Consider the following 24,988-nt stretch of genomic DNA (forward strand, 5'->3'; position numbering starts at 1 on the left):
AATTTTCATAATTTATTCCACGCTGCGGGCTCCCTTCGTACCTTATCCCTTCCCAACCTCGAACCTTCTCGCGCCGACATAGGTGGAGCCTATTCGTTACAGGCGTCCGCTTCGTGCGGCCCATCGCGTACATACGAGTACATTAACACCGGGTGTATCCTTCATAAATTAAAAGTCGAAACGCAGGCGCGTGGGCAACGCTTAATAAGCTATTTAGATAAAGGACCGGGACCCTCTGAGTTTTCCAATTTATTGCGTCCAGTCGATGCACCGTCGTGTATCTTTCTGTGGTTAGACACTTCGGAAGGGAGCTTAGGGAAAGTGCTATAAAAATCGTGATTCTAACGAATATTAAATTCGATGAAGGTTGTGAAGTTACATTTTAAGTAGTTTGATACATAAATATGACAAGGGAAAATTATTATAGAGCAGCGATTTGAAAATTCTATAGTGTCACTGAGATTCACATTACCAAAATATTAATGTTAGTTGGTTCTAGAATTCAGTACTTTTGTTGTCTTCTTGCTATCCAAACATATTGATAATCATATTATCTGCTAATTGTTTACACTAATGCATTTTTATAAATATTTCTGGATTCGTTCCTCGTTTTTAAAAGACTCGTTTCTTTGGATGTAGCGAATGAATTATATCATATTAGGATATGTACATTGTTTTTCATCTACCATTTCATAAAAAAATAAAAAGTCAGTCAATATAGCGGTATCATATCTTCCTTTTGTTGTTTCTATATTTAATTTTCAAATAATGAAAATGCCCATATAAATACGGCAATATGGTGAGCATAATTACCTACTAGAATATGTGTTCACGCTCGCATGAGTCACGTAATACGAGTTTCCGAAATTTCGAATTTTTCCCTGTCTCGTCTCGGGACATAAATCAGTCTGCGCCCCCGTCAGTCGACGAATCACATTCCAGATGTATAGTTTCCAATATCTTCGACCTAGCGAGGCGTGTGCTTGCCTTATGGTCTCGTTAGAACGGAAGTTCATTACAAAGCCTAATGCCTTTGGAAATTAGAATTCTCTGAATACCGTGTTTCGGATGGGACGCCGGCAAATTAGTTCAAAGTCCAATTTCCATTCATTTGTTAAAGTACGCGTCGCGCCCTTTTCGCTAAATATTAATAAAGCTCTCGCAGTGATGAACGCTAATCGACAAGTAACCCTTCGTATCGTGCAAATTTCTGTCAATCTCCACGAATTCCCCGAATACCAGACTTTCGACATATTGGCCAACAACGCGTGATATACTGTCTACTACCTTTGTATCTAAAATATCGGCTTGATGCAAAACATTTGTTCCTTCTCCAATGAAATTACACGTTAATATCTCTAATTTTCAACATATTTTCAAATAAAGTAAACGATATAGTGCAACGTAATGAGACACGAAAGCAATACGATTTAAAGCTTTTTCGCTAACAAAAATATTAAAGAAATAAAGCGACACACAAGTAAGACAAATAATTCCATTAAGAATGTTTTACAACCGCGAAGACGAGACATTTTCATTCTTTCTTAAAAGGGTGGTGGACAGCCATTCCCTTGGGAACGAGAGAATAGTCAAACTCGTGCTATACGAAACGTTACAAGTGCAAAAAAAGGGGAAAAAGAAAGAAACACGAAAAAGGAGACAAAAAACGAAGAAAGAGAGGAAACGAAATAAACGCGGAGAGGGGTTAATTTTGTAAAATACACGCGCTTTTACGGCTCACGCTGAGCGTAACATCACACGTTTTTACAGTATCCCTCATTTTGCCCCGCGTAATATTCTCGACGGGAACAAAAATCTTCACGACCGTACTCCCCTTTCGTTCCGCCTCTACGTTTCTGCCTCGTCGACGATGCACCTGAGAAGAGTCCTCGTTAAGGCTCCGTTAACTCCACGCCGGCGAACGAACAGCAACAGCAACAGCAACAGCAACGCGACGGTTTGTAGCAGCAGCAGCAGTAGCAGCAGGCAACAGCAACGACGGCTGTAGCACGGCCTAGGAATTACGTGGTGGATAATTAATTGGGTGACATGTCGTGTGTTGGTACGTCTGTGGTATCGGGCCCCGTTATACCTATTCCACGGTGCGTTATAAATAACGCGACGCATCCGCGTATTTGCATATTAATTTCATGTAATGAAGGCGATTAGGCTAATGAGCGTCGAATGTGGTCTCCGTGGCTGTAACTTTATACCCTCTTGGCTATCCCGTACTTGCTGATAAACTTTACCCTTCCCTCCATCCCACCAGTTCTAACTATCTTTCGTTTTCTCTCTTTCTTTTTACAGTACGAGTTACCTGTTTCGTCTTTCTCTCACTGTTTCTTCCCTCGTTGCACGATCTGCCTACGGGCTGCTCGATCGATTCCAGGCTGAAATTCAATTACACGTTACCGGTACCATCCAAAAATCAGAGCGATACACGCGTTTGATCGGCGCATATGCATACGCGCCAATGATCATATCACGCGTTATAGCTATGCATCCGCGAATTATGTCCTATTGTTAGGCTGGTAAGGGGATCGTCCGCTTTAAATTGCATCTGTCGACACAAATTGATCGCAACCCTTAACGCGTTGCCGTACAAGTGGCTACAGAAAATTGCACCTTTCAACCACTCTTCTTTTACCACTCTTTTTTTTCTATCGCTTTCATAATTTGTGCTTCTGTTTCTTCCGGTTTTCCTTTTCTTCTCCTCGTTCTTCTGGTCCGTTCGCCTTGCGACTTTTTTTCCGACGTTCTTTTTTTTCGTTTCGGCTCGCGAGCACGACGAGGATTAATGAATGCATACCTTTAGGGTTACGCTTCGCAACGCTTTGTTCCAAGTAATTAAGGATCGTGTTCTTGGATTCCTCGAACGTTAGAAAGGAAGGAGTATGCTCTCTTTGATAACACGACGCTGGACTTTCACCGAGAATCAATGCTTCCAGCTTCATTCGTAACCCTTCAAATATTCTATATATAGTATCCTTGAAATATCTTTTAAACAATTACCGTTTCCTGCGATTTGTTGTTTAAGAAAGTCAACGTTATTATCGTTATTAATAATATTATTATCGTGACTCTACTAAACACCGTGAAAGCAGACGTTTATCCTCTCGCGTTTAAATCAAAGAAGATTCATGAATATCCTTCTCGTTAAATAAGTATGGCTAATTACTATTTTGATTTATTCCAGGCTCCATCTCCGACGAGTTCTCGTGAAGCTCGAGGATCGAGGCTCCAAGGCGCAGTCGGGACGGTTTGTTGCCGTGTAAACTCATTTCTGAAATTTCTATTAATGAATCGCTCATTTGTGCCGGAGCTTTTACTTTTTGCTCGATGCTTCGAGCATTATACTCGACGTGTACGTCCAAGAGATAACGGAGACGAATCTCGTAGCCGAGACATCACACCGACGATTTGCGTAGAAACGATTGCGCACGGTCGATAAATTTCGCTGTAAAAGCAACACGAAATTCTGTAATTCCTAGACGAGTCGAACTCGTCCCGGCTGTCGTGTTTGACGAAAATTTATGAACGCCATTAATTTCTGCTGGTCGAACGAGTGATCCATCGCCTCGCCTTGTTCGCGACGATTGGTTAATTATTTGTCAGCCCTGCTAAACGAGTTCTTTCGTGCGTTTCCTTTAAATTCAAATATCGTCGTACGCCGTTTCGACCGACAGCTGTTCGCGGGACGCCTCCGAATTAATTTACTCGGCGAGTGGAATTGCTCGGTCATTAATAAAGACCCTGACTTTTTTTTCGGCTTTCACAGACTGAGTAGTTTTTTAGCCGTTGGTCGTAGAGTTTCGTCGTGACTACCGTGGATAAGTTCTCTCGAATATTCGCGATTACATCAGTTAAAACCTAATTTCAAACACGCGAACTAAGATTCATATATTTCCCAGGTATTTTCGTTTGCAGCGTTTCTAGGAAAGCCATCTTGAGGATTAAACCGATCAATTCTATTTTCTATGTATCTTTTAATTTAAGTAGCAGAGTACACGGTTAACGTTTAACTCTTCACAAACGAAGTGATTAACCTCGACGAAACTAATGAGTTTAGTTCCTGTTCATAAATTATGTTTCTCAACCATCTAAACATTCTACTTTCACTTATTTTCATGCTGATAATATTCAATTCCCAGCATAGTATTAATAACAGCGTGTATAATCGTACAGTTAATGAAGTTTCAAAATATTTTTTCAAAAATTTCGGATGGAACGCGCTAACATTAATATGTACAGTATTAAACGCGGTTGCAATACCGACTGTCATCAACGATGAATCCGTCAAAAGAATTTCAATCTAGTTCTCTCAATCGGAGGATCATTCGTGACCGATAAGAGCATAAGAGCGAAGCGAGGGACGCACCGCACGTAACAATCTCTAATAACCATCTTGGTAACCATCCATCCATTCAAATGATACACCGGTTAGCGTGGCACGTTCTACTCCCGCTAACTCGGCGAGCATCGTCGAGCAACATTAAGGACGTTTAACAACTTGTAAGCATTAACATTAGGTCCGTGTGTGGTAAGTACTGGCAATATAAATCACCGGGCCCGCCCGCGGGTCCACCGATCAGCCTATTCGTAGGGAAATTAGACACGCGTTTGCTTCATCTACTCTTCTCGCTTTCTTTCTTCCTGCTTCTGTCTCCTTTCAACCATTCGTCACATACTTAGCTGCTACTTTCTCTCTTTCTCTTTCTCTCGTCCATTCGTCTTTATCTCGCGTTTCTATTTCCCGTGCGTTCGTCGATTCCATTTACCTTTATCGTTTCCACGTCAATTAATCTCCCTGTTCCTCTTCCAGCCACGGTTCGTCAAGCCATTCGTCTTTATCCCTCGTTTTCCACCGCCACCGTTCCAACCACCTTTAACCGTCTTCATTTTTTCCCCGCTCCTCTCTCTTTCCTCCATACTCGTCTTTTTTGTGGCCCGTTCTCGAGGACTCTTCGCCTCGTTCTCTGCCCATCCCGGCGCAGCCACGAGAGAGCACTCCTCCACGTTCACCGCCGACTAATTTATGTAATTACGCGATCCTGCCGCGACTGTCCTCGCGGCTCGCGTGATACCAAGTGGCCGGTACCACCAACGAAATCATAGCCGCCTCGCGAAATACCACGATTACCTGCCTCTTACAGTTCTCCACGTACGTCGACGTCGATAGAGCCTCTTCCCTTCTCTGTGTTCTTCTGCTCTCTGTTTCTTTCGTTACGTTACACGGTGTAGTACGTTGTATGCACTCGACGAATGCGTTCGTGGACAATGTAAGTTACATCGTGTAAAAGTTTCAGGGTAGTGTTCTAGTTGCTAGTCTTGTTATGGATAGTAACTATGGCTAAGTAAATTTTGTATGAAAGTTTCTACGTCAGAACTGTATTTATTGGGATGAAATGTTAGTTAATAAGATTAAATAGAATTCTTGCCGATCGAATTCGATCATCTGAACGTGAACGAGATATTAGTGTGAAAAATCGATGAGCTTCCGTTATGAATAGTAATTGCATATTCTATTTATATCGCAATAAGTTCAAGTGAAATAGAATATTACTACCAATTTCATACTTTTAGCATAAATATAAATTTGACTTATTTAATGTATTAAAAGATATACGTGAAAGTATTTAGGGCGAGTAAAACGGGAGAAGGAAGTCATAAATGGAAATTAGTTGCTTGAAATATTAAATACAGAATGGCAGTATAAATGAGATGAATTTATTAAAAAGTTATTCCACGTGACCGAAGTAATTGCAAGAAAATCGCGAAATATTAATTATCTTGAGTTGTTTCTGGAAGCGCTTTCGAAAATAAAGAAACCAAAAGTAGAGTTTAATTTAATTTAAGACTTTTGCACGGCATCATACATCATTTCGCAGGAAGTGTCCTTGCAATATACAAATTCATAAACTCGCGGAAATAACTCATTTAAGTATTCATTTCTCAGATAGAAAATTTACGTCGGATATAGAAAAGAGATAAATCTGCAAGAGTTAGAAGACACTAAGGTGTAAATATATACGGGAAGAATGCCACGAAGATCTATTTATCAAGATTTGTGCAATTGCGATTTGAAATCACGAGAGAGCCCAGAACGAAGAAAGTTTAGTAGGTCACGGTAATGGTTCGCAAGATTACAAATCCTCCTGGTAGGATCAGTACCATCAATTGCGATTAATTCATAAACTAAATCTTCTAGATTAAAGAAGAGAAGTAATTTGTAAAAGTAAAATAAGGGAAATAAAATATTATCAATGTTTGAGTGTGTGTATATGCGCGTGATACCTAATCTCCAAATTACAAATATACTTAAATTTCTTGTATTCAAAGACATGTTTTATTCAACGATCACAGAGTACAATAAATTGCAGAGTAAAATCACAGCAAAGCCAATTTCCATTCGTCAGCGACCTCTCAATCTTCCACAAACGGCGACTACTATAAATTTTTCAGAGTTACACTCGTTTTGGCCGTCGGTTCCCTGGATTTGTATATTTAGAATCCTCGCATATTTTACTACCGATGCACAATTAAAGAACGCAGGTTAGTCACGAGAATGTATCTAAACGACGGGGTACGGTATCGCGGTACGGATTAATTTCGATAAAAAGCCAATTAAATCTACGCGCTCGTAATCAATACCGAACGATACGCTCGTTGTAACTCAGCGTCTCGTTCTATCGACGCGGTCGACGAACGAGCACGCAGTGCGATTGCTACATATCGTTTGGCCGAACGAGCCCAGAAGGCCAGCCACGAACATATCTAAATCAAAGAAGCTTAATGAGCGGCAGATTAGCGCCTGAGTAACGCCGATACGCGTTCCACCGTATCGAGAGATAGAGGACAACCGACCGCTGTACGTGCATTGCCCTGGAAAAATTGTCGATCCGTCTGCTCTGCCCGGCTCGAAATAATTGGATTGTCTCCGTTATCGGAGCTGGGATGGCAAGACGAGGCCGATCGCGAGCTGCTTACGAAGCGGAGGCGATTCGTTCTCTAGCGTGGTGGTTGTTGAAAGAGGAACATGCGAGTCGCAATTTTCAAGATGAAGTTTGTTAAAGAATAGAAAAAGAAGGTTTGTTAGAGTAGAAGGTTGTTTGTTGGCAATAATGAAATTGATGTTTTGATAAGAAATTAAGTTTGTTTGCAAAAGAGTACTGCGGTTTTGAAGAGCAAAGTATTATAGGATTTGGTTTCGAAGAAAATTACATCCGATATGGCATCGATAAAAAGCACAATAAATTGAATCACGCATCTCTTGATGACTGATATTAGATCTATTAATACGTATTAGAATCATTGGCTGCATATAAGATGCTTAATGGTATCGTTAATTGGTCTGGAATCCTATTAAGCCTCGAATTAACTGTATCTATACCCACATCCGACGATATAAGTCAATTTAATTACTGTATTAATTGTATCGTTATTAACGTGAATAATTTCAACTAGATGGCCGACTTGTTTACCGCTGCCACTTATGGATAAATTATTTTACAATTCGTCGTAAGTACACCGAAGGATTTATTTGCTCGCAAATAAATAAGTCAGTTTAATTAGCGCGTCAATTCTTGTTGGTTATAGAATCCTGAATCTGCCATCACACCGCGATAACGAGCAATTTAACGAAACAGTTTCATTTCTATTTCGATAAAAACCGATTCAACGGATTATCGTGCAGGGCGAACACGTTCCACCTAGATGAAGGGACGATAGGTCGGTTTAGGGACGATGCGACGTATCGCGAGAGAAAACGCACGATGCTTCTTAGATTGAAATAATTAGATCGTTCTTATTCTATCGCCGTTAAAGGTTGGCGAATCTACGGCAAGGGTCGACTTATCGTGACTTTCTTTTTCTTTTGTTTATTGCTCGTAAAAACGATAGTTTACGCTCCGGTTGTATCGAGCTAAAGGAACGAGCCAAAGTCAAGCTCTTCGTATCCGATAAAATTTAATCGAGATCGTAAAGTAGCCTGGAAACGTGGAAACGACGTGGAAGCGAGATTCGCCGGAGAAAAGGGTTGCTAAGATTTTCCTGGAACGCTATGAAAGATTCCTCTGACGACGGTAAGCTTGAGCTAAAAAGAAAATTAAAGGAGAAAACAACGAGACGAACGGGTAAGGGAGAAAACAGAGAAGGGCTAATGAGCGAAGGATTAACGCCTCCGTAAGATTGCTCGTTCCATCGAAGGATAAAGGACGACAGGTTGCACGAGGGTGGATGGAGAGTAGAAGGAGGAACCAGTTGGGAAGAATCGATAATTCTTCCTCTGGCCAGATACGTAACGTCGATCGAAATAATTGGATCATCCTTATACTAAGGCTATTACGGGCGTACAGGTACCAGAGCTTATCGTTCATCGTAGATTGTTTCCAATTGTCCGGACAAACGTTCTCGCTGAGAGAAAGCTCGGCAAACAAGTACCCTAAGATATTAATTTACATAGGAGACCGGCGTTCAACGGGCAGGAACATTTCTCTTATCTTATTTCATTTAATCCCAGACCCAATGCAAACAGAACGACGCGTTATTGGAAGGTCAAGATGTGAGTCACGAGGAAACGCGGAACGAGGTAGTTCGATCTTTATCGAATCTGGCTCCTGAAATTCTCACACCCGATGTAGCTAATTCTGATCTAACATTGTTCGAAGAGAATTTTTCACACGTAGTTTTTGCAAGAATTTTATGACAGAAGGGAACAAATTTTGCAACAGCGAAATTTTACATTTCATTTTCTTTGGAACGTATTTCCATTTTTATTGGAAAAGGTTTCAAACGTTTGACTCAACCAATCGCGTTATAACATAGTAGAAACGTTGATGACTATTTCGGGATTTATTCAGATTTTTTGTAACATCAAAAATTTAGGTTTGATCTGAGCAAGCGAGAGGGTTGATTTTTTCAGTTAAAACCTTCAGCTTTCGACGATTGTGTCATTTGTCTCTTTTGTAAAAAAAAAGCACGCAAAAATATACATTAGCCTTTGTCCCAAAATTTAAATATTAACAGGAAAGCTGGAATCCGCTAGGCGAACACAATGTAACTTTATTCGTATCACCGAAACAAATAAATTGGTCGCTTTCACAAAAAATTCGTGACGAGAACAATGCTGCGACATGGGAATCGACCGACTTTCCGACGATTTCACCGGTCACGCGACTCCATAGTCCACGGAAACAATGTCCAGCCGTAAGTGAGCACCTACGCTTCGACCTGTGCGCGCGAGAATCCGCGTTTCGTTGGCCCGCTACGGACACGCACGTGCGATTGCGTCCGTGACACGAAACATGAATTTTCCTGGCGTTATTCGCACGTCAGTCTTTCAGGCAAAGCGTCGACGTTATTTTTGCGAGGAAACGACGCAACAATGTAACGTCCACAATGGCACGTGTGACGTGTATGAAATTACATTTTACAGGGTTCCTGGACGTTTCTTGCTCCACCCGTGGCACTCTCCTTTTGTCCGCCAAGATTGGCGTAAATTAAAATTATCAACGTGCTCTTTGACGCGCTTACTGGTGACGCGTGGACATTTTCGTCGGTATGGAAAAAGACGTGAAATTAATTGGGCGTCTTTTACGCCTTCGAAGAAGGGCTGACGCTCGCAGAAAATAAGCAGACTCAAAAGCGCGAGCGAAAACGTGTGACATTTTAATCAGGCGCTCAATCGATAGCAGACTCGAAACAAAAATCTCACGGAAATATCCAAATTGAAAATGTCATTCTTTCTTTAACAAATTTCAATTGATCGATTAATACGTAAAAATACGCTTTAATACAATGAAAGTCAGACACTCAACGCGAGTTTTATCTTAACAATTATTACACCGCAACAAGATGGAAGTCGGTTGGAAGCACGATAAAAACGAGGTTGGAACCGTCCGTTTTCGAGAACATCCCCCGTCGACAGACCGGATATCCTTTCCGATCTGGCGGAAGGGAAACGAACAGACTCTTACGAGCGCGATCAGTCACGGGCGTCACGACGTTGTCGAGAGACGGTGGGATGCGAAGTATACCGATAGACGATCGCAGGGCAGAACGCGATCCTGACGAAACTTTGTCAGTGTCTCGCACGATTAGTGGCCAAAGGTCGACCCCTCTGATCTTTCGTATGTCGAGGGATACGGCCGTATTCTTGCGGTCTTCCACGTTTCGCTTCTATTCGCTTGCAACATCCACACCATTCAACAGCGACAGAAAATTAGAGGGGAGGATAGACTCTACAGTCTCGACCGTTGGCAATGTACGAATTATTCCTTGCTCCTATCTTCGTGGAGCAATTAGTACGGCGCGGAAGCCGCCCACGTTGTATCGGGCAATTAATAGACAGGACAGAGTGAAAGAAGGGATAGTGGTCTGCCGTGGAGAAAGGGACGAACGATGCCGATGTGCACGCGATGCTACGACGCCGAGTGTTCGCTGGCATTTGCTCGCGATATCGTGCACGACCGGCAAAGATAGCCTTTGAGGAATGGTCCGCCAGCTAACAGTGATCTACCTGGCTGAAACGGGAGGTCTACGGTTAGATCGTCTCGCTCGGGGATAAACCTTATTGTGTTCGTGTCTTCGCTTGTCGGATGTCTTTTAAGATACTCTAGAGCGAGGCTTGACAGAGGATAACTGCTGACTTTTGATGTTTGCGGCGATTCTTTTGGCTTCAGTCGTTCACAATATGTAGGAAGTATATCCATCGCTTTCGTTGAATGTGAAATTTTTTTTGAATATTCATTTGAATATTCTTTTGATGAATCTAATACGTTATCGATGAATTCCTAGGATCGAAGGGATGTAGATCGAGGCAGATGTGCACATCCAAGCAATTTTCTTAAGAGGGTTCTGTATAACCAACTCAAAATTCCAACTCCAGTTCCAACAAATGGATAAAACATGGTACTGTAGGATGACGGAATAGAGCAAAGACAATGAGTTTCCCGAAGAGAGCAGGACAAGCAATGGTACAAACAGCGTGGCAAATTAAAGCACACCTCCCCAACGAAGCGTTAATACCGCCGTTCGACCACGTTTATGACGAAAGAAACCGAGCAAGTCTGTAACAACGCGATTACACCGCTCCGTATCGTAAATAACTTCCCCGAAAGGTGCCAATAAACGACTAATTCGACTGTTTGCTTGGAATTCGACAAACTTCACCCGTGTCCGATGAAACTCTTTTTACGAGCGGGCACCCCATTGCGATGGTCTCATTTGTAGCTACGTTTCATTGAGCCTGTCGCTTTAGCGACACTACAATATCCGCCCTAAATCCATCGGAACCGCCGCAATATCTGTACGAATCGATCTACTCGTAATTCCATTTTTACGATCGTTCGACAGTACTACACGTTCGAACGGCTACAAAGTCTTGGCGCAGGATTCGTTTGACTGCGAAACCACCCTGTTGGCTGAGAAACTGGGGGACATCCTTAGCAGATATTCGCCTTTGAGCACGAGACACACCGCATGAGGTAGATTCTGTGTGGTCTGTCGCCTGTAGATTCATTCTAGGCTCCATTTGGATTGTTTAAGGAACCACGGGGCCCGAATGGCGCGTTTCGTCTTGGACACGCCAAAGTAAACAACCCGCTCACGGCGTGGCGCGGCGAGGCGAGAAGCGTTCTGTCGAGGAGCGGCGCGGAGGAGACGAAGAAGAAGAGCAACGGTTCTCGAGCTATTCCCACGTCCTTTTTGCCGGTTCTCGAGGCTGTTCGGAGGCTCGCGTGTCGTCACATCAGCGCTTCGTGGATGCTGCGGTAAATGGCCCAGCAGCGTGAGATATGGTCTCGTTATTCCGCCGCTCCTCTTGTCTCTCTCCGCTCTCTCTTCTTTTTACTTTTTCAATTTCATTTTCTTCCTTTCTCTCCATCCTTCCCTTCCTCTTATTTTTTTTTTTTTTTTTTTTTTTTAATAAGCGACCGTGGACGAGGCGATTTTTGGTGGAGGTAGAGTACAACAAAAGGGAACCAACTCCGTTTCTTCTCCTTTCAGGGCACAAAAGCGCGTCTTGAAGCTTTGCCCGATGACTCAACGAAACGACGCTTTCTATTATGTCGAAAACTGCCGAGGGGGGTGTTCTTGAATTCGGCTGCCTCCAGTTTTTAACCCCTACCAGACAAGCCCGACGGCCACCTTTCTGTCGACCGATATTGAAACGCGAAGTTTAATATCCGCGTATTACGTTTTTCTTTCCTGTCGCAAATATACTAAGAGAGGGAGAACGCTGATACCGCTGCTTCGAATAGGAATAGCGAACAGGCAGATAAACAGACAATGATCACGTACTGAAAGATATCGGGCTGAAAGATATTAATCTTACAAAAGTAATAGCAGATAGAGAAATATATACTTCTACCTAGCTTCACATTTTCTGACAGAAATATGTTTCTTCTGAAAACACGTTTATCCTCGAGCACCCATCGAGCACCAATCCTCCTCCACCTTACATCAACAAAACTCGCTTCTTCACTGTCTCCTGTATTTCTGCTTGCATTTTATACAGTCAGAAACGCAATTCAATCGACGATTACACGTCTCCGATATTACAGAAACGTCACGAGCCCTATATTGGCCGCTTTGGAAATTTAGCGATGTTTTCCTCTCGTACAGAGAAGCGGCGAAGGAGTTTTCCTTTCATCGATGTTCTCGTGCTCGGAAGAATTCCGAGTTCGGCTGAGAGGTGGGAGAGAACGTAAAGAGAGTGAGAGAAAAAGAGACACAGAAAAAAAGAAAATAGAAAAGAGAAGGCCGACGAAGGTAAAAGAAGAGGGAACGCGAATGGAACACGAGCAGGACAGGGAAAAAGAGGCTCTATCCCATAGGCGAGTTGTATGGGTTGGGCATGGGTCATTCAGTACCTCTGAGTGACCCATTGTAACGTAGGACAATATGGTGCCGCTCTTCAATGGCCGGCTGTTCCCGAGGTGTTATGTTATGTGTTGGCTGTTATTCAGATAGGTAGGTAGAGGCATTCAACGCCGTTTGCCGTTGTGCCATGCTCTCTGCTGGCGTGGTGGCGTGGCAAGAAGCGTGTGCAGGTTCGAGGAGAATCGAGAACCGCTCCGGTACAATAAAAGTGGAGGGCAAGAGCGAACAAGATAGAAAGAGAGCGAACGCGAGCGAGCGATTTGTTGGTGCCGCGAGTCAACAAATTGGATCACCTTAGACAAACTGTTACGCAATCCTGGCGAACGGGCGCCCGTGATACGTGGGCTCGTTTCCCCGCGAGATATTTCATGCGTGTCACGGCCTCTGAGCGGTTATCTCGCATAGCGCGCGCTTAACTCAGCGGGATAGTAATGGATTACTTCGGTCGCCGTACCAGGTCTCGTGTTCGCCATTGTCGGGGATTTGCTAAGTGGATTTATCAAGCCGTTTCGCGGGATAATGTTTTAATTACCGACGGCGCGCTCGTGCGATTTGCTAATTAAGATCGAACGCGAGCGACTCGTGATACCTTCCTCGCGGAGCTTCGCGACCAGCAAAATCGCCGCGAATGCGTGGCGTTGAACAGGGTAGGGACGTGCATCCGGATGTACGAATGATAGATGGGCTTCCTAGTTTCGATCATAATTAGATTTAACGAAGGTAGAGGAAGTACTACGAAATTAAATGTTTTATGAAAGCGAATTTCGATTGTTATATCGAGTCATCTGACGAATATAATTTGTCTATTTTTATGTTATAAAACTTCTATTGCGTTCTACTGTTTCAAACTTAACACTGAGAAACATACGTCACAGATAATGTTAACTACATTTCTGATTTCACCAACAACCACGCCATAAATTTTCATATTCATAGAAGACCCAACAACATTTATGTTCCTAAATCTAAGAAGCGGATAATTAATTACTTAACATCTAAACTCTCTATCATATCATCTATGTTACTATCAAAATCACCAAGAAAGAATTTCGGTGTTCGCGTAAAGGGAAACGTAAAATACTCGTCCGCCCTCAGATAAATCAGACACGTAACAGATAACCCCGGGGATAATTAAAAGAGTGCAGGAGGATCGTGAATGAGTCACCGTGGTCCAGTGACTCAGCATCATGAGGAGATCTCGAGCTGACCCGAAGAGAGGGGTTAAAAGGACTGACCGGAGGAATTTAGAATCCGGCGCCCAAGGGCCTAGATCCTCTCACTACGTTTCACCGTTCATGCTCGGGAGGGCGGAAACGAGACCGCTTCGAGGGTAGAGAAGGACACCATGGACGTCCACCTAATACTCGTTCCCAGAACAAAGATGCGCTTCTCCGGTATGGTATTTGGAATTGGAAGTCGGGAACGAAGGGCGTGCCCGCAGACATTTGTCCTTGACAAGGAGCCGCGCTATATCAGCGGCAAGTTATGCGATTTCTACTGTGTGATTGAAATTCTGATTAAAAACTCGTCGAGATTGAAGTCACTGCTTGACGTATTACTTCTTTATGCACATTGTATTTATCTGTACTATACTCGGATTTATTCGATTCTACTTCGCTGCGATACTAACTCGATCATGAATGTTGAAGGTGTAGAATGAAAGTGATAGAAAATAGGAATGTATAATGAGATCAAAGTAGCTGTTGATTCTAAATATTCGTATCTTTAATTCTTGTAATCGTTACGATATTTACAGAGTGAAATAAATTCCGTATTGTTAATTGCGTTGGTAGAAACATAAGTTTAGGTACGAAATACCGATTTAATAATCTACTTGTAACAATCACCGATCCCATCGTTTTAGATCAAAATAAACATTTTCAATTAATTACAATATCTTTTCGTAAGCAAACAAAATGCTGATCAAAGATCAACAGATGGCAAACTTTCATAAATACGTCAAACGATAAAAAGACCTCAACGAAAAGCTTGCAACCATATCGATTTAAAAAAGGCAGCCCGTAATTAATTTCACCGTGTACGAAATCTGCCCCTCGACACTTATCGCCCAATCTCCGGCAGCAGTTTATTAGTGGGACCTCGGTTTGCCAGTGGAACGAGTCGTGCACGATGAGCGTTCACATAAAGCAAGTTGAAAACGCGCGTTGCCGCTAGGATTCCTCTCGAGTCCGGCTTTCCTGGCGTTCGACGAGCGCGGAGAGGCACGCAATGCGTGAAGCTGAACAGCCTGCTCATTCCACCCTCGCGTTATCCTTCTCTCGCACTCCTCTCTCGACCTCTCCACGACATACACATACGTCCAAGTATTTTCGCGTGCAACGTCGACTAACAGAAGCTGTGGCGCGCGAAGAACAGACCCTACGTGACGAGCGGTGCGGAAACAGGGGGCTTTATGCATTGGCAACTTTAAATCACAGTCTGGAAATAACTTATGTACGGATAGATAGCTATTACTATAAAGCTCATGTAGGACGTGCGTGCGTGCCCTGTCGAGAAAGATCTGTAGCTCTTCCTCTGACCTTCGTTCGATGCTTCTCTCGTTTCTATGGATCCTTCTCCGCTTTGTCTTTGCTTCTAGCTTTGTGTATTGCGATAGATTCGAGAGAAATGTGTTTTAGAGGAAGATGTTCGATCAGAAATATTGATAATACATTATGCGCAATCGTATGCAGATTATATTCAGATGTAGTGGGATTTATTTCTAAGGATTTATTCTCGTTTGATGTGATTCTGAGTAATATCTTAGAATTTTATTCTTTTGTAGATGAAAATTTTAATTTATTTACGTTCGTAAAGAAATTGTTTATAATTTAATTTCTTCAATCATTATTAACGACCATTCTACCAAATATAAAGCTATGAGTTTTATGATATAGGTGAAGATCTAATCGTTGCCGGAGAAATCCGCAAAAGCGTCACAATCACGGAGAGCAGGGGTTCATTAAGAAGATGAAATATGGATCTCGTAAATCAACGACCCGAAAGAAACCTTTCTCGTAGTGGAATCGGTTGTCTGTCCGCTAAGTGCCGGCACGAATGAACACATTCGATCGTTCCCGTGAAATATTGTTATTGTGCTGCCAAATAACATTAGTATAATCGTCTATTCCCATGGCAAAAATCGATCTGTGATCACAAAATCTACAGGCAGGCGTCATCTCGCAAATATGCGCGGCAAGAGAGAAAAAAGGAAACACGTAAGAGGCAGAGAGAGGAATAGAGAAGTCGAGGAGAAGCGTCAGAAGCGGTCAAAAGGGTCGTAAATTAATTCGTTCCGTAAGTGCGTTCTTCAATTTTTTCTCTTCTTTTACAAAAATCTCTTTCGAGTATCTCGGAACTTTTCCATTTCATGTCGTTCTCTCTCTCTCTCTCTCTCTCTCTCTCTCTCTCTAGTCGTTTATATAAAATAAATATTTAGATAAATTTCCCGCGCGTAGAGAGCTGGCATGACTGTTCGAACGAAAACTTCATCCGTCATCCGAGCATAAAAAATTTACTTAATCCAGGATTATGCTAATGCGCGCTGATACAACAATAATAACACAGAATACATGGACCGAATGGAACGAAGAAAAAAAATGTGAATCACCAGTATTCACCAGTGATCTTTTACCTTTTTGCTCCACGTAACAGATGTTTTTAGATCGAAATGGGCTGTATTCCGAAATCGTTTAAAACATGCCATCAACTTGTGAAATTTCTACTGGTTCTGTTCGTGTATTCTACACTCTAATGGGCTTTTCTAAATTCCACAAGATTATAGTATTATCGTCTTCCTGGGAATAATTAATAACCAAAAATGTGAATTTTTTGGGTAACTTTTTAAAATACCGTCTTCGAACAAAATAGTACGTAAAATTAAACAACGAAGAAAATAATTCTTATGAAACAGAAGCAAATACATCTAAAGAAAACTGTATCTAAAGAACTGTCTCACAGCGACAATTTGAAAAATAGGTTTCTCGTGTTGTCATTCTTACAGCAACAGCGTGAAACTCTTCAAAAAAATATTTACGACTCGAACTGCAATTTTACTCGTCAATCTTTCTACTACGATATGACTTTCGTTTGATATTTTCTCTCGCATACCATCACACTGGAAAACTTCCCAAAGTCCATTAACTCCCTGGCAATTATCTACCACTTTCGAGTCGTCAAAGCGTTTCAATAAACGGTGTCACGTTACCCAAAGGAGCTTCAAAGGCTGCTCAAAGAGACTGTTCTGTCATCAAGAAAGCCTAGCGAGCGAAAAAAAGAAGGAAAGGGAAAGAAAGAAAAGGAGAGGGAAGGAAAAAGGGAAAACGATAACAAGGATTGATCTGGAGGGAAATGGCTCGTGCAGCGAATCCCCGTCGTGCGAATCGTAAATGGAACACGTCTGATTTACGCATGGGATTTCGTGTGCACCGACGAAAGCGGGTAGAAGAGACGAAAGTGGAAACAGAGGAACGGAGAGCGAGAGTGGCGGAAAGCGACAGCCGGCAAAGGGAGGAGAGGCCTCGAGAATCTGGCTGCCTGCTGAATATCATTTTTTCCGCTCGAGAAAATTTTCACTTTTTCGTCCGTCGACTACCGTCGCCGCCTTTTCAAGAGGATAGATGCGAGATCTGGAGGAAGGAGGAGCCACGAAGCCCCACACGTTTCCGTTTCTACGTGACTCGTCCGTGGCAGACGCAACGCGTCGCTTCTCGTCCTGTCGTTTGTCAAACTCGACGCAAGATCTCGTTCGGTGCGTTGTCCCCTTGCTTCGCTGTCCCCCGTTCTTTCTACCCACGACGACGAAGAGAAGGACGACGATGACGTCGAGGGAGGAAATCGGCGTCGATTGAGAAGCTTACGCGATAATGTCCTTTCCAGCAGTCGAGTCGACACATCGGGGGAAGAGAGCGTATCAGACGACGAGACGTTGAAGAATGCGAGACGTGTCCAAAGAAGTCGAGGGAACGTTTCCTACACTTACTTTTTTTCCCTCGACCAACCTGGCAATTTTGATACGTAGACTGGATAAGGTATTATACGATGTCTCTCGAGAGACAAAGGTATCCGTGTTTTCCATTTGTGTAATAGACACGAAACGATTGTGGCGTGGATCGATCGAGATAATAGCCCTCGAGGATATAGCATTAACTGGAAAGAATCTTTCGAGATAAATATGGAAGATCGACGGTCTAGACGAGCCCCGGGCTTAAGGTAATCGTTTTAAACGAGGACTCTGGAGTTTCGGGTTTGGCAAGCCACGAAAATTCGACGGACAGTCGTTTCGGCGACACGCGATAAAGAACGCGATTCGATGCTGGAAAGTGGAAACCGGTTGCGTTTCCGTTATTTATCCGAATGCTGGCCCCTTTCAGGATTCGTCGTTATTGCATGCACGTGGGGTCGTTCCAGACGAGTTTCGATTCTCTCTCGAGCACGCCGTGTCCCAAACCGATCCGCCGATACGGGCCAAGTTCCTGCTCTTGGCAGATTCGTCAGCAAAACGAACGAAACGCCGAGACGTCCCGCGTTGGATGCGATACACGAACCGCATTATTGCGCGAGCAGCATAAAACATGCGGATAAATATATTTAAAGGGAAGTGGAAAGGGACGATAAGAGGAGAAGAACGATAGTTTGGAGGATTCGCCGATTTACCAGTGCGTTAACCGGTCGAAGCTTTTAAGTATTATACCAACGCATGCCTGCAATCACGGATTATCTCTGCACACTTCGAAAATACACGACCGATGAATAATATTGGCCAGAGTACATCGTAGCCCTTCTTGTAGATTCGGCAAAAACTGATGGCATGATCGATGAAATTAATTACTTCGAAATGACGTTATTAAAGCCGATAGGAATCTTTAAAAGCCTTCGTAATTGCCACGATGCTTAACGATCACGACTGATTTTTCATCGGACGTTGCTCACTCGTTAACTGTACGCGATCACTGGTTTAATTTTACATCGACTACTTTTAATTAATCGTACGGCAAATTATTCATTCTGTCTAAATGCGTCATTTATTAGGGACACTTTGTCGATAAAATATCATTGCTTTATAAGTGGATTGTAGGGAGTCGTTTGATTGACTTTTGATTTTCATGAATATGGAATTTATATTCTCCCTTTAAACATTTTTTCTTACGTTTTGGCAATTAGAATTAATAGAAGAAATATTTAGAATAAATAGAATTCTAACTCGTTTTTAATTTTCTCGCAGATTTAACATTCAACACCTTTAATATTAGACAAACATCAACAATTTATAAAAACTATTATTTAAAAATTTCCGAAACCGATATTAATAACCAACAGATTATAGAGTAGCATGCTCATCTCATATAACACAAACTTTACACGAAGACTCAATAGCTTAAGATTCAAGGGGATTCCAGCAAAGTAAATTTGCCTGTGGTGCAACGGTGGCGAGAAGAAGAGAAAAGCAAAGCTTTTTACCTCGGTCGGATCCGCCCACGCGAATCACTGGTTGCAGGGTGAAGATAGCGAAGTCTAAGCCGAGGTCACGGGATCAGCGCATTACCCTAAGCTTAAGCGTGTAATAAAATCGCGGAACTAACGGCCGCAAGATCCCGTGGCGTCGCGTCGCAAGGATGTTGGAACGCGACTGCTCCGAATCGTTCCCTCCAAGCTCGCGGATTTCGATAAACACTGGCTCGATCCACTTCGACCCTCGCGCATGCACCCGACGAAGGCGCGTTGAAAATCTACCGCATCCGCGTGTAATCGTAGATAAGAAGTTGCCATTTAAATTTACCTTGCGTCGTGGGGAACCAGAATAAACTAGGACTCTATTGTAACAGAGTTTTGTTAAAACTTTATCGATAGAACAGGCAAATTGGCGTTGTATATACAATAATCACGTTGCAACGTGTAAATATGAAAACTTGCTTGAATATAATATGTACCTTATACGAAAACTTTGTGAAATTTCATTAGCACTGTAATGAAACACGACTATCGTGATCGTATTGGTAAAATTTGATACCGATCTGAAAATGTATGTAGAAGTTGCAAGATATTTGTTGCAAACGTATAAAAAAAGTAAGCAAGTAAAACATAAGCATACAACGTGAATTGTGATCTTAAACATATGTAATAATTACAGCTGAATATGGTGTCACTGAATTTCCTATCTTACTAATATAACGAATAATTGTCTGTTCAAATATTTTAATGTATGCTTGCAATGAATATCTTCTAATTTTATATACATTTTCAGATTTAAATTTTACCAATATAATCATTTCTTGTATATATCGTTTCAGATATTCGTATCTTGCTACATTGCTAACGAAATTACAGAATATTTTATATAACAACAAGCTCGTATATTCTCGTAAGTTGCTATGAATATTTAAAATAGTATGTAACTTGAATATTTGAAAATTGTGTAAATTATGAATATCTTCCTTAATCTAAAACACAAAATTTAAGCAATTGAAACTGAACTATCTCAACCACCTGAAAGAGAAATCAGGTCTATTGGATGACTTCACACATGTTTATCTGTGTGGCTGTGAGATATTGGACAGTCGAAAGGGGCATTTGAAAGCTTTGGAACACATATGGTGGAATAAAACCACATAACGAAATAATTAATGACAGTGGTGATAGTAATGGATATTTTTCTATGGATTAGTAGCGACCCGTTAGAAAGATTTATCGATCGGTACACCACTTATTGTAGACTGGTGCAGCTGATATCTCTATGCATTTGCACCTCATTTAAATCAGGCGCGCAAGAAGCAGTACCGAGCAGTTTACAATATCGGAATAATATTACCTGTCCATGATTAATTCACGAGCTTTTGTTTATGGAACGTGTTTTACTTTTTACTTGAAATTTTACGTGCTCTTAAACTCTCGAACGCTTTCTTCAAGCGTCTAGTACAAACCCTTCTTTATCATTATTCAAAAGATAATAAACCTGACTTTCAAATTAAGTGTGACGAACGAACATAAAAGATACTGCAATTGTAGCCTCGTTAAAGTAGATTTCTATCGTTGAATTTTTTCAATTCACTCGCTGTCTAATCTAGGCTCTATACTCTCATTTACGTCTAATCTATATTTTAACATTGGAACATGTACAGATGGAATAAAAAATGAATAACGTGAGATAAAAGGCAAGCCTTGATGGATGTAGTTTTAAAAAATCATCGAAATCGCCAAAAATGAAAATCTACAGAATTCCTATGAAATATTACAAACTGACCATTTGGAACACTATGTACTAGTACTAGTATGTATTAAACTAACATTTCAGTCTATTCTAAATATATTAGAATTTCATTGTTCATTAGATGAGATCCTACATATATCTACCATTGTAAATGTACAATCCTGTCACGTGATAAATTGCCCATTTTTGTTTTAGTATTGAATATTTTTAAAAAAAGCAATGATAAAAATTTCGACCGATCTTTGACGAAATATGACGCCTTCATCACAGAAACCTAAAACCCTGTATTTATCTATTCGTCGATTTTCGCGTGTCATTCGTGAGTGACGGCTGGGCTAAACGACAACGTGTTGCTCAGCTGTGAATGGGGCGGATTTTCAGGAAAAAATCGCCAGGTTTACCTGCTCCTGATTTCGTCTGTGACGTGTTTCCGCCGCGAATTCTCACCCCTCGTCTCTCAACGGCCACTCGCCGTCATTAACACGTTTAATTACACCCTAAATACACCCCACGGGGACCGGCATCCCTTCCATCGTTATTACGACGCGAACATCTGCCACGATGAAAGCAATAGAGCGGGGAAAGCTCGGAGAAGTGGCACTGCGGCATCCCCGTGGGCCGTCGATGTTATCGGGAATCGGGGAAAGGTTCAAGCAGCTGCCACTTACCTGAAACAGAAAGAGAAATGTCGTTGTGAGCAGGTGATTTTCAGCACAGATACACGGATAAGTTTATATTATTCGCTATTCCTTCTTCGTTTTCCAGCCCCCCCCCCCAGATTTTCGAGGGTTCGTCTCACCCCTCCACGAGAACTGTTTGGGAAACGCGAAACCACGAGTGGAACCTTTTGTTGCCGCGTTTTAGGTTGATCGTTAGCGGTAAAGCAAGAGGGTGACTTTCGGTGAAACGGTTTTTACGGATGTCTTTGATGGATCTGGATGAGGTACAAAGTGATAATGAACTGAAGGGCTTTTTCTAGTCTACTACAGGGAAGGGTTGTTTGCGCTTTTCGGCAGGATCCTTGTGCATTTTTAAACCTAATTACTGTTTGAAGAGATCTTTTCATCGTATTTCAAATATATGCCACTTTCTACACGTTTCGCGCAGTGCATACAAAAATTCATCTCCTGTACGTTGATATCGAATACTAATTTTGAGAATCGAGTTACGATCATTTTTTCTAGAGTTTCAAATTTTCGTCCATCGTTCGGGTCTAATTTCCTAAGCATTAGACGCGACACAAAACACGTTAACATTCGGTCTCCAACTTTCATCGTATTTGTAGATGACCCAATTGTAGATTTTCCATTTACTAGCAGTATTATAATCGATTGTATTAAAAGCGATACAAATGCCATAACGGAGCTTTAGAATGTGTCTCATATAATAGCACGACATCGAAAAGCAATTTCTCATGATTTATAAGATAAGCCATAAAGATTACTATTACTTCACGCGGCACAAAAGATAAACATAAAACACGTGTCTCCCTATACGTTGACTTAATTACCGCATAACTTTACACCGTGAGCGTACAATCTACCCATTCCACGAATCGTTGGTTCGGTCGGCCTCCACAAATCCTGAAAACTCATAACTTAACAGGGCCAACCCCGCTACGATCAGCATCCCATTACGTGGCCCGGGACTCCATAAAATAGTAGAACGAGGCTACCATTCCCACGTTACTACCTCTACGTCGCGGCACTGGACCAAGTACACGTGTCCACGTCTACCATTATCTGGGCATACGAAACCCACATATCTGAAATATCCCAGAGCTCACGCGTCATTAGTACCTTATCGTGTTTCCGAGACAGTCTATTATTCTTCTATTATCCCACGATCGACTCACGGCGCCGGCCCAATGTTCGAGATACGTGTCATCGACTGATTCCAACCAGACGATCTATCGCCTAGGTGAATCTTCTTCTCACCTAATTAGCGATAACGGGTGTTAGCTTTCTGAAGAACTATCGTTTTCGATACTAGTTGCTCGTTAACTTTATATTTGGTTGCTATGGATTAGTATGCGTGAGCATACTAATAAGAAATAAGAATCGTTTCACGTGATATTTTACTTTACCAAAATGAAAAAGAGGTATTATATACATACATATTATATACATATAATACTTCTAATATTTTTTCGTAAGTGACTGTATATATAAAGAGAGGAGATGGGCAAATAGCACTAAACCGATGGATCATAGTTTTTCGAAGAATACTGTAGCTAAACGATTGTCAAAATTGGTAGAATATTCTCTGGATCCACTTTGGTACTTTTATTCCTCTGGCTCGATATTTTTCTACCAAAAGACCAGATATTCGGTTGCGAATGGTTTATTCAGCGAGAAAAGTGCTTGTTATATTTTTATCGCTGAACGTGAGTTTGCAGAGATTTCCAGGTCCTCCTATTACATCATTCATACTCGTTTTGTATAAATGTTGCAGCTTGCCTGACAATTGCTATTTCGTTCTCGATATTTTGATCAGAAAATTATTTATTACGTAAAAAAGAGACAAGCAGAGAGGCATAAAATTTGACAAAATTATTGCAATTCAGCTCTTATGGATATTTTTACAATTTTTATCTTGAATTCTTAATTCTATTGTTTCCAAGTTTTTTAATCGTCAAATGTTTGTATAAATTTTTTCTGTCTATCACGGAACGAATAAACGTTTCCAGCAAACATTTTGACGTTTAGATACGTATAACGGTACAAATAGTAAAATATAAATAAATGAGAGGAATATTTGACTTCGTAATTTTAACGCTGAACCAACCACGAAATCAAATAATTTAAATTCTGAAATATATTACTACCACGTTATGATTTCGATAGAAATCAATACTAATTCTATTTAGCTGAAGCATTTTCACGTTTCTATTAATAATAAAAATAAGATGATTGACACGCTATTTCCGTTGAGAGCAAAATAATTAATAAATCTCTACTTGCAAGAAACATCGCTATAATATAATATATAAGCATATAAAAATCGCTCAACAAGAATCTAGATTCCGCTTGAACTACACTGTTTTCCGTTTCATAAAGAGAGAAAGAACGTCGTTCTATGTTTGAAAGTGGAAAGATCGTCGCGTAGCCAGCCGTCCGGCAACAGATCATACGTGACTTCGTACGCGTGACCGAGCGTGTTCTCGCCCTCTTTGAGAAGGATGCTTCTCACGTGCGTTCGCATCGTCGCGTCTATGCGTTTACGCGAGGATAGGCAGTCGAAGCGAACCGGACAACGACGTGTGAGGCTTTTCACGTGGTTCACCTGGACGACTCCGGGCGAAGTTTAAGTGGGTGTCCGTGAGATAAGCGACCACGACTGGCGTAACAGCTCGATAAACTCTCGTGTTTATTGGATCGTCTCAGCCAAGCCATTCCCTCTTTCTCTGGCTTATTCCAACGCATTGGTCTCCTCTCTATTTCCCTTCGACTCGTTTTTTCGTCGCTCGGTATGTCTCTACCTTAGTTTTCCTGACTTTCTTCGAGTTCTTTGCGTTATCTACCGTTTCTCAACCTTTTTTCTAATCCTTTTCTTTAGGTTAGTCCTGGATTACGCTAAAATAGGATTATTCAGGCCAGGAGGATATTTGAATCAAATTAATTTGCATTCGCAAAATTCGACCGTGAAGAGCTTTTAAACGTTCTATATTTAAAACTAAAGTTCTTAATTCGTTATTAGTGTCGCGACTCAAATAATCCTACCTTACTATATTCAGTTGGCATTGCGCGAATCTCGACGAGCTAACATCGAAGAGAAACACTTGCGTCGCATAGTGTATTATCGCGTGAATTTGGTGAATATTTTCTTGGAAATTGGCAAGCGCGAGCACCGTTATCAGAAAACGGGTGCCACTCGATCGGGATATCCTGGTTTTCATCGAGT

The sequence above is a fragment of the Bombus fervidus genome, chromosome 7, assembly GCF_041682495.2.
Source record: "Bombus fervidus isolate BK054 chromosome 7, iyBomFerv1, whole genome shotgun sequence".
Lineage (NCBI taxonomy): Eukaryota > Metazoa > Arthropoda > Insecta > Hymenoptera > Apidae > Bombus > Bombus fervidus.